The sequence below is a fragment of the Vigna umbellata genome, unplaced genomic scaffold, assembly GCF_029865625.1.
Source record: "Vigna umbellata cultivar VRB3 unplaced genomic scaffold, Vumbellata_1.0 scaffold_888, whole genome shotgun sequence".
NCBI classification, from domain to species: Eukaryota; Viridiplantae; Streptophyta; class Magnoliopsida; order Fabales; family Fabaceae; genus Vigna; species Vigna umbellata.
In genome coordinates this window covers 1-15,181 of record NW_028274652.1, presented here as the reverse complement: position 1 = coordinate 15,181, position 15,181 = coordinate 1, and the positions used below count along the sequence as shown (strand labels likewise).

The following is a 15,181-nucleotide window of genomic DNA, read 5'->3' as shown; positions in this document are numbered from 1 at the left end:
ATTCGGTCATACTTGCCGATTGTGAAACAAGTTTGTGACATCATATTTTGGTGCTTACAAATTTGTCCATCAGTCGCCACGTACGTTGCTGAGGTGGCGCGCTCTCCGGCTGCCACGTGGACTCCACCAACGCTCGTCATTTTTTTTTTTGAAGCCTGACATTCCCCCCAACTACAAAAATTTTCGTCCTAGAAAATTAAGACTGAGGCTCGAACAGATGGGGATACAAATCTTTCATGGCATCCTCTACTTCCCATGTAGAGTCTTCCGTCTTCTCGTCCCAGACGACTTTCACCAATCGAATTGCTTTCCTCTTGTAGTACTTGGTGCGGCTATCTTCCACACGTAGCGGTCACATTTCTAGTGTTCGGTCTTGACGAAGACGAACGTCTTCCAACTCCAGTATGTGTGAAGGGTCGGCTACGTACTTCCGGAGTTGGGAAACGCGGAAGACTGGATGCAGGTTGGATAATTGAGGCGGCAAGGACAGCTCGTACGCGACTAGTCCGATCTTCCTTAAGATTTGATAAGGTCCGATAAACTTGGGAGACAACTTCTTGGGTCGAACGGCTCTCCCTACTCCAGTGGTCAGATGTAGTCTAAGAAAGACGTGATCTCCGGCATTGAACTCTAACGGCCTTCTCCTTTTATCAGCGTAGGACTTTTGTCTGCTCCGAGATGCCTTCAACCTTTCTTGGATCAATTTCACCTTCTCGGTCGTCTGCTAAATGAGCTCTGGTCCAGTTAAGACCTTTTCTCCTTCTTGAAACCACATAATGGCGTTTGGCACTTCCTCCCGTACAGAGCTTCAAAAGGAGCCATTCTATGCTGGCTTGAAAGCTGTTGTTGTAAGTGAACTCTACCAAAGGTAAAACTTCATCCCAGACGCCCATGTGATCTAGGACGCACGTCCTCAGTAAGTCTTCAAGCGTCTGGATGGTTCCCTCGGACTGACCGTCCGTCTGAGGATGATAAGCCGAACTCATTGGAGTTCGCTTCCGAGCTCGCTTTGTAACGATCGCCAAAACCGAGAAGTAAACCTTGTGTCTCAGTCTGAAACAATGCTGGATGGAATTCCATGTAGACGAACTATTTACTTGATATAAAGCTTAGCCAGGTTCGTCATAGACATCAATTGACCGCTAGGAAGTGAGCGCTCTTCGTCAGTCGATCCACTATCACCCATATGGAATCGTGATTCTTGACCGTTCGTGGTAAATGAGTCACGAAGTCCATCGCAATACCGTCCCACTTCCATTCTGGAATCTCTAACTGCTGAAGTAGACCGCTAGGCCTCTGATGTTCAGCCTTGGCCCGTTGGCATGTTAAGCATGATGCCACAAAACGTGCGACATCACTCTTCATTTCCTGGCCACCAGAACGACTTCCTAAGGTCTTGATACATTTTAGTCATACCAGGGTGTATGCTAAGACGACTGTGATGTCCTTCCTCAAGAATAATTCTCTTCAGCTCGCCATCATTTGGAACGCACGTTCTATCCATGTAGCGTAAGAGACCGTCCGTTCAGTGTTGAAATGCTTGCTTGATCTGTATCGAGCGCGTTCAAGATCTTTACTAGCTCTTCATCCTCTGATTGTTTCTCTCTGATTTAGTCGACAAGGACACTGGATATCTTAAGGTTACAACATCTGATACCGTTCGTTCCTAGGTCGAACGTCAACCTTAGATCTCTCAAACTTTCTACCAAACTCAACTCTCGGACCATCATAGAGGAGACGTGAACTACCTTTCTGCTTAAAGCGTCCGCTACAACGTTCACGTTTCCTGGATGGTAGAGTAGTTCAAAGTCATAGTCCTTCAAGAACTCCAGCCAACGTCTCTGCCTCATATTTAACTCCTTTTGATCAAAGAGATATTTGAGACTCTTGTGATCACTAAACACTTGGAAGGTTGATCCATATAAGTAGTGCCTCCAAATCTTCAATGCGAAAACGACCGCTGCTAATTACAGGTCGTGCGTTGGATAATTCTTCTCGTGAACTTTCAATTATCGAGAAGCGTACGCTACCGCCCGCTTCTCTTGCATGAGCACTGTAACATCCCTTATCGGAATGTCACAGAAAATTTTTCATTTCAAAATAATTGTTTACTTTCAAAGGCACAACATTTAACATTATTACTAAAAAAAAAATACATCAAAGTATTAGCGAGTAATTATTAGATTACAAACCGAATATTAAAAGTTGTTTTAAAATTACAAACCATAACAAATTCAAAGTCTGCTTAAAGTACAATACTTCACAACAATTTATTTTCACACTTTAAAATTTCCATGTAATTTTCCCAACACGCTCCTCGTTCTAAACTTCTTCAGCTTCACCTGGAACATCATCTACTCCCGTATAACGATATGCGTTATACGATCATCGTAGTCACACAAGTAGGGTGAGCTAACCATAACCATAAAAATAATAATTTACAGATAAGCATACACACTATAAATATCTAATAATATTAATAGCGTATTAATAAGATCGTAGCACCTCTGCCGAAAGATCTTAATATCATAATGTAAAGCTAGATAACCAGAACAAGGAAATTTCTTCGGACACGACTCGAAGTCATCAGACATATTGATTTTGTCCTTCACACGCAGCTAATGGACGTTGGTCCTTCATACGCAGCTATTTGACCTAACTCGGTTCTTGTCCTTCACACGCAGCTATTGGACACTGGTCCTTCACACGCAGCTATTGGACCTATCTCGGTTCTTGTCCTTCACACGCAGCTATTGGACACTGGTCCTTCACACGCAGCTATTGGACCTATCTCGGTTCTTGTCCTTCACACGCAGCTATTGGACACTGGTCCTTCACACGCAGCTATTGGACCTATCTCGGTTCTTGTCCTTCACACGCAGCTATTGGACACTGGTCCTTCACACGCAGCTATTGGACCGCGGATAAGAGTCGTCCTCCACACACCGCTTTAGACATATCTTCCCGGTTCTTCAAGGACTTACGAGTAAAAACATTGGTGAGTAACATCCATTCACCAAGCACAATACTCAGCACGAGTTAGAATTTTACGGGCTAGATATCTGTATTTCCCTCGAAAGGGTAAAATGACAGAACTCGTATCCACCTATCGCCTTATATAGGCAAAAGGAAATTATCCTTTTTAACTACCGAGATAAAGCATAAAAATATTTTTGATTATACACGATAAGACTATAAAATTCTTAAAAGCTATCTAATTAGATCCCACGAAAATAAAGTACATGCCAACTTACATTAAATACAGAAATCACATTCAAGACAAATTGCTGTCAATTCCGGCATTCGCTTATTGCTTCACCCGTAACTCTCTCTATAGAACTCCGAACGAGTTGGTTCTTGTTTTATTGGATTCTAGACTTAAAAACCTTTCATATGAATGCTAACTCGTAATTTTGGATTAAAGCATCAGCTGTAAAATGTTTAAAATAAACATTTTTGTCTCGTTTTTCTGTATTTTCAGCTATGACCTTTCTTGATTGTTTTGTTTATTACTCTCTCCACATAATTCCAAATAATATGGTTCTTTTTGCGTTGAAAAATAGACTTAATAAGCTTTCTTTAGACACTGGAATTAAAATTTTTGGACCACTGTACTAACTGCAGTGAAATTATGAAAATCAGCATTTTCTGAGCTTCCTAGACAGGTGTACATGACTCACGGTGGATTTATAACAAGTTAAGAAAAAAATTGAACTTTTGCTCCAATTAAGACAATACAATATGAGAGGGTGCCTTGGTTCCAAATCTAATTTCCAGGACGAAGTTTGAGAAGTGATTATAATTGGACAACTAAGATATGGTCCTATGTTCAAAGATGGTAGGTCCAAAAAAATTCTGTAGCAATAGTACCTCACGTACTTAGTTTTTCAGAAGTAAGAATTAAAGAATAGTATTTAATTTTCAAAGCTACCAAGCATAGAAAGTATGATCAATATATTATCTTATTATTCAAGTTCGGTGCAACTTTAAAAAAAATGATGTTCTTATGGGTAGTGATGGATAAACAACACAATTTGTTATATTATCAAAACAATGGAAACCGAGAATCATGGCCTGAACATAAAATAAGATTTTATCAATCAAAGTAATATGGCTAATAAAGAAAGGAAACGTATAGAGAGGAGGATAAATAGGTTGTATATATATATATATATATATATATATATACATGGTTTAAGATATTAGGTGGTAAGCTTATTTAATTATTATTCTACCATAGTTTAGAAATCAATATGCTACTGCCACTATGGTCAGGGTACACATACCAAGAGAATTTAGTACCGTGAGAGATGTTCTATAAGGAAAATATAGCAATTAAACTATTCTAAAATTTTATACTACTATAGACCATTACGGCTGGAATTGGAATTCCAATAGTAAAGAAACTTGCTTCCGACAACAACGAATAAATGAATGGAAAGTCGTGGTATGGTATAAAGGAATAAATTTAAAAACATGTAAGTATGGTAAGTCTGACACAAGAAGCATGGCTCTAAAGAAAAAGAAATATATAACTAGACAAAAGAGAAGACTTACGACAATACCAACGTGCACGCCTCATAAAAGTATAATTCACATCCAAATTCTTCATTATCTCATATACTCATATTAATATATATGAAACAACAGTATTCGGTTATTCTCTATTACCAAACTGTTTCATGCCTCCCAACCAAAGTCAGCAAGCGTAACCATAAATTAAAGAAAGACATCGTCTTACAACAATCATATGACTGGAAACACACTTTGTGCAGAACCGTGAATCAACACTTGTTCAACTAGATTTATGATTGTATCATATTTATCAGGGTTGATAACGAGTATATCTTACAGCAAAAAGATTCATGACCAGCTTTCAAGATACGATATTGTCTCTACCAATCAAACAAGATGCAACAGAATGCAATTCAAGGTAATCATACAATTTCTACAATGAATAAAAGAAATGGTTTAGCTCCCCTACCTCTTTCTCCAGCAATGGTTGGTTGGTTCCTTAAGATTTTCAGCCCTTAGATGATCTAAGTCTCCTTCTTCCTTAGTTTCCTCCACCTCTCCGGCAACACTCCAATTTCAGATATCTCTCCCGTTCACTCTTTCAGTTTTTGTTATTATTTTTTTTTTTCTTTTCCTAATGAAATCCTACGATTTATTAGCAAACAGACCGGTCCCTCCATTTCCAAAGAGGAATCATGTTGGTCACTAGAAAACGATAATATTGGTTCTTAAGGTCAAAATTTCGTTCAATGTTTCCCACAGAGTCGTTTCATGATGAAAGTTTTGTCTGATGTGTGCACTTAAGAAGATATTGTGCTATGCTTACACAAAAGGTGACCCCAAGGTAAAGGAAATAGACCAAAACCGTGAAGAGTGGAGAAAGCAACAACAATAAAAAAAATTATCAGATGAAGTGGGGGAAAAGATTGGTCATGGTTGAAGAAGAAAAAATTCATGTTACTCAATATGGCCCTCAGTATGCACGAAGATAAATTCTTCAGGTGGCCAATGTATATACATCATAGTTCAAGCTTTTAGAACAACAAAAACAAAAAAAAAAATGAAACCAGGTTCACGTATTAAGACAATTATTGCATAAGAAATTTGTTCCACTCTTGAAATAACAAACTTTCATATTTGAAAGACATAAAGTAATCTAACCCATGATCCGCATGGCAGACAAAATGGACTACTTTCAAATAAGTGGAAAAATATAAAATTTAAAGGAATTGAATGAAAAGTTTCCAACCTTTGTCAAAAAAAAAAAAAAAAATAAAATAAAATAAACAAAAGCCGGAACAAACTTTTGGTGCATCAAGAATTGTTTCATCCAAGTATGTCTTTTTACTAAAAAAATTAAATGTGCCCCGAAAGGACTTGTATGTTGATGTGGCTATTTTTATTCACTCTTTATTCATATATGGCACAAAATCCTTAACACTTCACGTGATCATCTGACTAACCATCACACTCCAAACTTTTATGACAACCATAAATAGGCAAAGTTCTCGCATGCAATTAAATTAAGAAAAACAAGACAAGTTTTACAGAATCCTAAAGCCATTTAATTCAATAACCATGGTAATTTAACAAAGTAAGTAATATAATAGAATTACATCTTAAACACTTAAATACACAAATACCATCACAAAATAAGAAATTCTTACTAACTAAATATTAGTTGCAAAATAAATTATCTTATAATATTAATTTATTTTTGGGTCTTACAATCTCCCCAACCACAAAAATTTTCGTCCTCGAAAATTGTGATTAAGAAGAGAATAGATAAGGGTATGCCTTCCTCATATCTTCTTCTAATTCCCAAGTGATCTCTTGACTCTTTTCATCCCATAACACTTTCACTGTACTTATGCTTTTTCCTCGAAGATGTTTAGATTGAAAATCTAAAATTCGAACCGGGTTCTTATCTACAGATAAGTCTTCTCTAACTTGAACGTCATCTACTTCCAACACGTGATCTGGACTCGACACATATTTCCTTAGTTGAGATACGTGGAACACATTGTGAAGATTTGCCAACTGAGGGGGTAACGCGATCTCATATGCCACCGGTCCAATCCTCTTTATAATTTGAAAAGGTCCAAGAAACTTTGGAGACAATTTCTTCGATCTGATGGCTCTTCCTATGCCTGTCATTTGTGACACACGGAGAAAAATATGATCTCCTACTTCAAACTCAAGAGGTCTTCTTCTCTTATCTGCATATGACTTCTGTCTGCTTTGAGTTGCACGCATTCTTTCTTGTATCAATTTCACCTTTTCTGTTGTTTGCTGCAACAATTCGGGTCCTAAAGTAACTGCTTCTCCATCTTGATACCAACATAAAGGTGTCCTACATCTTCTTCCATACAATGCTTCATACGGCGCCATCCCTATGCTGGAATGGAAACTATTGTTGTATGTGAATTCCACCAAAGGTAGAATGTCACTCCAATTTTCCAGATGATCCAACACACATGCCCTCAACAGATCTTCTAGTGATTGAATAGTCCTTTCTGACTGTCCATCCGTTTGGGGATGATATGCGGAACTCATCTTAAGTTGCGTACCCAAAGCTTCTTGTAACTTCCTCCAGAATCTAGACGTGAATCTTGGATCACGATCTGAAATGATACTGGATGGTACACCATGCAATCTAATCACTTCTCTGATATAGAGTTCAGCTAACTTATCAAGGAAGACTTTTGATTGATTGGCAAAAAGTGAGCACACTTCGTCAATCTATCTACAATTACCCAAATAGAGTCATGACCCTTCGCTAATCTTGGCAAATGAGTCACAAAATCCATCGAGATGCTATCCCATTTCCATTGAGGTATATCTAACTGCTGTAGCAACCCTCCTGGTTTCTGGTGTTCAATCTTGGCCTTCTGACAAACTAAACATGAAGACACAAATTCTGCCACGTCTTTCTTCATTCCGCTCCACCAAAATGATTCCTTTAGATCTTTATACATCTTAGTCATACCTGGATGTATACTAAGACGACTCTTATGCCCCTCTTCAAGAATCATTTTCTTTAATTCTGTTTTTGCTGGAATGCAGATTCTGTTCCTAAAACGAAGAATGCCATCTGTCCCCACAGAAAAATCCTTACCTTGCTCTGAGCCCAACAATTCCTTTGCACTTTGTAAACTAGAATCTTCTTTCTGTTCTTCTTTTATCTCTTCTAAAAAGTCATTCGTGATCGTCAAGTGACCACACCAAATATGATCTTTATTTAATTGCCAACCCAGATTCATATCTCTGAACTTCTCAATCAATTCCAACTCCTTTACCATCAAAGATGATATTTGAATACGCTTTCGACTCAAGGCATCTGCTACCACATTTGCCTTTCCTGGATGGTATTGTAACTCGAAATCATAGTCTTTCAAGTATTCCATCCACCTCCTCTGTCGCATGTTCAGTTCCTTCTGGTCAAACAAGTACTTCAAACTCTTATGATCACTGAATACCTGAAAACGTGCCCCATAGAGATAGTGTCTCCAAGACTTCAACGCAAACACTACCGCGGCTAACTCGATATCGTGCGTTGGATAATTTCTCTCATGTACTTTTAGTTGTCTTGATGCATAAGCTACCGGTCTTTTCTCTTGCATTAACACGCATCCGAGTCCTTGATAGGAAGCGTCACAAAATATTTCAAAATTCTTAGAACTATTTGGAATGGCTAAAACTGGAGCACTCGTCAACCTTTTCTTCATTTCTTCAAAGCTTTCTTCGCACTTGTCTGTCCACGAAAAAGGTTGATCTTTACGAGTTAATCGCGTCAAAGGACTCACAATCTTAGAGAAACCTTCCACAAATTTCCGGTAGTACCCAGCCAAGCCGACAAAACTTCTTACTTCAGATACGGTCTTCGGACGTTCCCACTTAAGCACTGCTTCAACCTTTGACGGATCTACAGCAATTCCTTGCGAAGAAATTACATGACCCAGAAATTGAATTTTGTCTAACCAAAACTCGCACTTAGACAACTTTCCATACAACTGATGCTCCCTCAAAATCTCTAACACCAACCTCAAATGCCCTTCATGCTCTTCTCGACTTTTGGAATATACGAGAATGTCATCAATAAACACAACGACAAACTTATCTAGGCAGGATCGAAATATCCGATTCATATAGTCCATAAAAATTGCAGGAGCATTTGTAACTCCAAATGGCATCACTACATACTCGTAATGCCCATAGCGCGATCGAAAAGCTGTCTTTTGCACATCTTCAGGCTTGACTAAAATCTGATGGTAACCGGACCTTAAGTCAATCTTAGAGAATATACCCGCTCCTTGTAACTGATCCAACAAGTCGTCAATCCTCGGTAGCGGATACTTATTCTTGATCGTTAGTTTGTTCAATTGACGGTAATCAACACATAATCTTGAACTTCCGTCTTTCTTCTTTACAAGTAACACTGGAGCTCCCCAAGGCGATACACTAGGTCTGATAAACCTCCTTTCTAACAGTTCTTCTATTTGCTTCTTCAGTTCTGCTAGCTCTGTAGGTGCCATTCTGTAAGGAGCTACAGATATTGGTCCTGCACCAGGAATCAAATCAATAGAGAACTCAACTTCTCTTCTTGGTGGCAACTCAAGTATCTCATCTGGAAAAACATCAGCGAAATCTTCTACCACTGAAATACCCGTTGCTTGTCGTTCAAAATCTTTCTTTTGTTCATGTGCCATAATCACAAAACATACAGCACCATCCTTGAAATCCTTTAGAACTTTCGTAGTTGAAACAAGCTCCAAACTGCCGACGTCTGGGAACACTAACTTCTGTTGCCCACAATCGATAAGGATGTGATTGATAGACAACCAATCCATCCCTAGAATGACGTCAAGCCCTTTCAAAGGCAAAGAGATCAAGTTCACTTTGAACTTGCGTCCTGCCACTACAATCGGACATTCGACACAGACTGAACTGGTCGAGATCTGACCCGATGTTGGTGTAGAAACCACCAGAATACACCCTAGATCACTTATGGGTAAACTGAGTTCTTCCAAACATGTAGATGATACAAAGGAGTGTGTAGCTCCGGAATCAAACAGAACACGTACACATTTTCCAAATAAAAGGCACGTGTCTAAAATAAGGTTACCTGGCTTTGCTGCTTCTTCTCCGGTGATGGCAAAAACTCTTCCAACTGCTTTGGGTTTCCCTCCAGAGGAGCTTGACTGCTGCGGTCCATTTTCTTTCTTCTTCTTCTCAGGGCAATCATAAGAAAAGTGCCCCGGCTTGTTGCAAGAGAAACATACCTTCCCGTTAACCCTTTTTCCAGGTAGTTTGGGGCAATCACTTCTATAATGCGGGCCTCCACATTCAAAACATCTCACAGCTCCTTGAATGATTGGATGCGGTCGTTGATAAGGCTTCTTTACTTGCTTTCCTCCACCAAACTTATTATGCTGAGGCTTAATAACTCGACTAGAATTTCCTTCTATCTGTTCTGCCAGTTTAGCTTGTTCAACCATTTCAGGAAATTGCCTAATCTTCAGATGAATAATTGCTTTCATAAGGCTAGGGCGTAGGCCCCTTTCAAACTTTCGACATTTCCATTCTTCGCTCATAGTCTGAGTATAGAACCTTGAGAGGTACTCAAAGCGTTGCACATAGGCTGGCACTGTCCTGCTTCCCTGTTGAAGAGTGAGGAACTCGGCTTCCCTCTCGAACTTTGCATTATCAGGAAAGTACCTTTCTAGGAATCTTATTCTGAAATTCTCCCAATTAATGGCTTCCCCACGAGCATTCATCAATTGTCTCATACCTCTCCACCAGTATTCAGCTTCTCCAGTCAACATAAAGACAGAAAATATTAGCTTCTGTTCTTCAGAACAATCAATCACTTCGAAGATCTTCTCGTTGTTACAAATCCAATCATCAGCTGCATCTGGTGAAGCGTTCCCATTAAACTTGGTGGGATTATGACGTAAAAAGTCATTCATGCCAACGTGATTTCTTGGGGCCTGATTAGCTTGCTGCCTCTGTAACACCTGAACCATCTGCTCAAGAGCTTGAGCAATGTCTTCAGCAGCATTGGTAGGGGTTCTTTGATTGCGCGACATTTTCTCTCTATACAGAAGCAATTCTCACAAAATTAAGCACATAGTTTCAAAAAAAGAAATTTTTTCATGCCAGTAGTTATCTTATGTCTACAACTAGTTGTAAAGTTACACAACAGAAACTAACGAGCTCACTCCCCAAAATCCCCAAAACCTTTTTGAAAATCTTTGCTCTGATACCAATAAGTGTAACATCCCTTATCGGAATGTCACAGAAAATTTTTCATTTCAAAATAATTGTTTACTTTCAAAGGCACAACATTTAACATTATTACTAAAAAAAAAAATACATCAAAGTATTAGCGAGTAATTATTAGATTACAAACCGAATATTAAAAGTTGTTTTAAAATTACAAACCATAACAAATTCAAAGTCTGCTTAAAGTACAATACTTCACAACAATTTATTTTCACACTTTAAAATTTCCATGTAATTTTCCCAACACGCTCCTCGTTCTAAACTTCTTCAGCTTCACCTGGAACATCATCTACTCCCGTATAACGATATGCGTTATACGATCATCGTAGTCACACAAGTAGGGTGAGCTAACCATAACCATAAAAATAATAATTTACAGATAAGCATACACACTATAAATATCTAATAATATTAATAGCGTATTAATAAGATCGTAGCACCTCTGCCGAAAGATCTTAATATCATAATGTAAAGCTAGATAACCAGAACAAGGAAATTTCTTCGGACACGACTCGAAGTCATCAGACATATTGATTTTGTCCTTCACACGCAGCTAATGGACGTTGGTCCTTCATACGCAGCTATTTGACCTAACTCGGTTCTTGTCCTTCACACGCAGCTATTGGACACTGGTCCTTCACACGCAGCTATTGGACCTATCTCGGTTCTTGTCCTTCACACGCAGCTATTGGACACTGGTCCTTCACACGCAGCTATTGGACCTATCTCGGTTCTTGTCCTTCACACGCAGCTATTGGACACTGGTCCCTTGGACACTGGTCCTTCACACGCAGCTATTGGACCTATCTCGGTTCTTGTCCTTCACACGCAGCTATTGGACACTGGTCCTTCACACGCAGCTATTGGACCGCGGATAAGAGTCGTCCTCCACACACCGCTTTAGACATATCTTCCCGGTTCTTCAAGGACTTACGAGTAAAAACATTGGTGAGTAACATCCATTCACCAAGCACAATACTCAGCACGAGTTAGAATTTTACGGGCTAGATATCTGTATTTCCCTCGAAAGGGTAAAATGACAGAACTCGTATCCACCTATCGCCTTATATAGGCAAAAAGGAAATTATCCTTTTTAACTACCGAGATAAAGCATAAAAATATTTTTGATTATACACGATAAGACTATAAAATTCTTAAAAGCTATCTAATTAGATCCCCCGAAAATAAAGTACATGCCAACTTACATTAAATACAGAAATCACATTCAAGACAAATTGCTGTCAATTCCGGCATTCGCTTATTGCTTCACCCGTAACTCTCTCTATAGAACTCCGAACGAGTTGGTTCTTGTTTTATTGGATTCTAGACTTAAAAACCTTTCATATGAATGCTAACTCGTAATTTTTGGATTAAAGCATCAGCTGCTGTAAAATGTTTAAAATAAACATTTTTGTCTCGTTTTTCTGTATTTTCAGCTATGACCTTTCTTGATTGTTTTGTTTATTACTCTCTCCACATAATTCCAAATAATATGGTTCTTTTTGCGTTGAAAAATAGACTTAATAAGCTTTCTTTAGACACTGGAATTAAAATTTTTGGATCACTGTACTAACTGCAGTGAAATTATGAAAATCAGCATTTTCTGAGCTTCCTAGACAGGTGTACATGACTCACGGTGGATTTATAACAAGTTAAGAAAAAAAATTGAACTTTTGCTCCAATTAAGACAATACAATATGAGAGGGTGCCTTGGTTCCAAATCTAATTTCCAGGACGAAGTTTGAGAAGTGATTATAATTGGACAACTAAGATATGGTCCTATGTTCAAAGATGGTAGGTCCAAAAAAATTCTGTAGCAATAGTACCTCACGTACTTAGTTTTTCAGAAGTAAGAATTAAAGAATAGTATTTAATTTTCAAAGCTACCAAGCATAGAAAGTATGATCAATATATTATCTTATTATTCAAGTTCGGTGCAACTTTAAAAAAAATGATGTTCTTATGGGTAGTGATGGATAAACAACACAATTTGTTATATTATCAAAACAATGGAAACCGAGAATCATGGCCTGAACATAAAATAAGATTTTATCAATCAAAGTAATATGGCTAATAAAGAAAGGAAACGTATAGAGAGGAGGATAAATAGGTTGATGTATATATATATATATATATATATATATATACATGGTTTAAGATATTAGGTGGTAAGCTTATTTAATTATTATTCTACCATAGTTTAGAAATCAATATGCTACTGCCACTATGGTCAGGGTACACATACCAAGAGAATTTAGTACCGTGAGAGATGTTCTATAAGGAAAATATAGCAATTAAACTATTCTAAAATTTTATACTACTATAGACCATTACGGCTGGAATTGGAATTCCAATAGTAAAGAAACTTGCTTCCGACAACAACGAATAAATGAATGGAAAGTCGTGGTATGGTATAAAGGAATAAATTTAAAAACATGTAAGTATGGTAAGTCTGACACAAGAAGCATGGCTCTAAAGAAAAAGAAATATATAACTAGACAAAAGAGAAGACTTACGACAATACCAACGTGCACGCCTCATAAAAGTATAATTCACATCCAAATTCTTCATTATCTCATATACTCATATTAATATATATGAAACAACAGTATTCGGTTATTCTCTATTACCAAACTGTTTCATGCCTCCCAACCAAAGTCAGCAAGCGTAACCATAAATTAAAGAAAGACATCGTCTTACAACAATCATATGACTGGAAACACACTTTGTGCAGAACCGTGAATCAACACTTGTTCAACTAGATTTATGATTGTATCATATTTATCAGGGTTGATAACGAGTATATCTTACAGCAAAAAGATTCATGACCAGCTTTCAAGATACGATATTGTCTCTACCAATCAAACAAGATGCAACAGAATGCAATTCAAGGTAATCATACAATTTCTACAATGAATAAAAGAAATGGTTTAGCTCCCCTACCTCTTTCTCCAGCAATGGTTGGTTGGTTCCTTAAGATTTTCAGCCCTTAGATGATCTAAGTCTCCTTCTTCCTTAGTTTCCTCCACCTCTCCGGCAACACTTCCAATTTCAGATATCTCTCCCGTTCACTCTTTCAGTTTTTGTTATTATTTTTTTTTTTTTCTTTTCCTAATGAAATCCTACGATTTATTAGCAAACAGACCGGTCCCTCCATTTCCAAAGAGGAATCATGTTGGTCACTAGAAAACGATAATATTGGTTCTTAAGGTCAAAATTTCGTTCAATGTTTCCCACAGAGTCGTTTCATGATGAAAGTTTTGTCTGATGTGTGCACTTAAGAAGATATTGTGCTATGCTTACACAAAAGGTGACCCCAAGGTAAAGGAAATAGACCAAAACCGTGAAGAGTGGAGAAAGCAACAACAATAAAAAAAATTATCAGATGAAGTGGGGGAAAAGATTGGTCATGGTTGAAGAAGAAAAAATTCATGTTACTCAATATGGCCCTCAGTATGCACGAAGATAAATTCTTCAGGTGGCCAATGTATATACATCATAGTTCAAGCTTTTAGAACAACAAAAACAAAAAAAAAATGAAACCAGGTTCACGTATTAAGACAATTATTGCATAAGAAATTTGTTCCACTCTTGAAATAACAAACTTTCATATTTGAAAGACATAAAGTAATCTAACCCATGATCCGCATGGCAGACAAAATGGACTACTTTCAAATAAGTGGAAAAATATAAAATTTAAAGGAATTGAATGAAAAGTTTCCAACCTTTGTCAAAAAAAAAAAAATAAAATAAAATAAAATAAAATAAACAAAAGCCGGAACAAACTTTTGGTGCATCAAGAATTGTTTCATCCAAGTATGTCTTTTTACTAAAAAAAATTAAATGTGCCCCGAAAGGACTTGTATGTTGATGTGGCTATTTTTATTCACTCTTTATTCATATATGGCACAAAATCCTTAACACTTCACGTGATCATCTGACTAACCATCACACTCCAAACTTTTATGACAACCATAAATAGGCAAAGTTCTCGCATGCAATTAAATTAAGAAAAACAAGACAAGTTTTACAGAATCCTAAAGCCATTTAATTCAATAACCATGGTAATTTAACAAAGTAAGTAATATAATAGAATTACATCTTAAACACTTAAATACACAAATACCATCACAAAATAAGAAATTCTTACTAACTAAATATTAGTTGCAAAATAAATTATCTTATAATATTAATTTATTTTTGGGTCTTACAACTTGGATAGGCATGAAAAATTTTGGTTTTTAGGATTTTAAGGAGACACCCTTAGCCTATAAATATAGGTGTATCCTCTCATTTATTCATCTTTGGTTTAGAGTAATGTTATGTTGCCCATTTATGGTCATACTACTCTCCTTAAGATCAAGACTAGAGCAACTCATAG

The 15,181-nt window shown here is 37.4% G+C and overlaps 2 long non-coding RNA genes across 2 annotated transcripts; both read right to left on the bottom strand.

Moving 5' to 3' along the window:
• Positions 1-2,165: 2,165 nt before the first annotated feature.
• Positions 2,166-7,163, bottom strand: LOC148190497 (uncharacterized). Its single transcript, XR_015783205.1, has 2 exons — positions 4,985-7,163; positions 2,166-2,354 (listed from the first exon to the last, which is right to left on the bottom strand). It is a non-coding gene; the product is annotated as an uncharacterized LOC148190497 (long non-coding RNA).
• A 3,737-nt stretch (positions 7,164-10,900) lies between these two features.
• On the bottom strand, positions 10,901-15,006 carry LOC148190496 (uncharacterized). The gene is made up of 2 exons (XR_015783206.1): positions 13,744-15,006; positions 10,901-11,089 (listed from the first exon to the last, which is right to left on the bottom strand). It is a non-coding gene; the product is annotated as an uncharacterized LOC148190496 (long non-coding RNA).
• Positions 15,007-15,181: the final 175 nt, after the last annotated feature.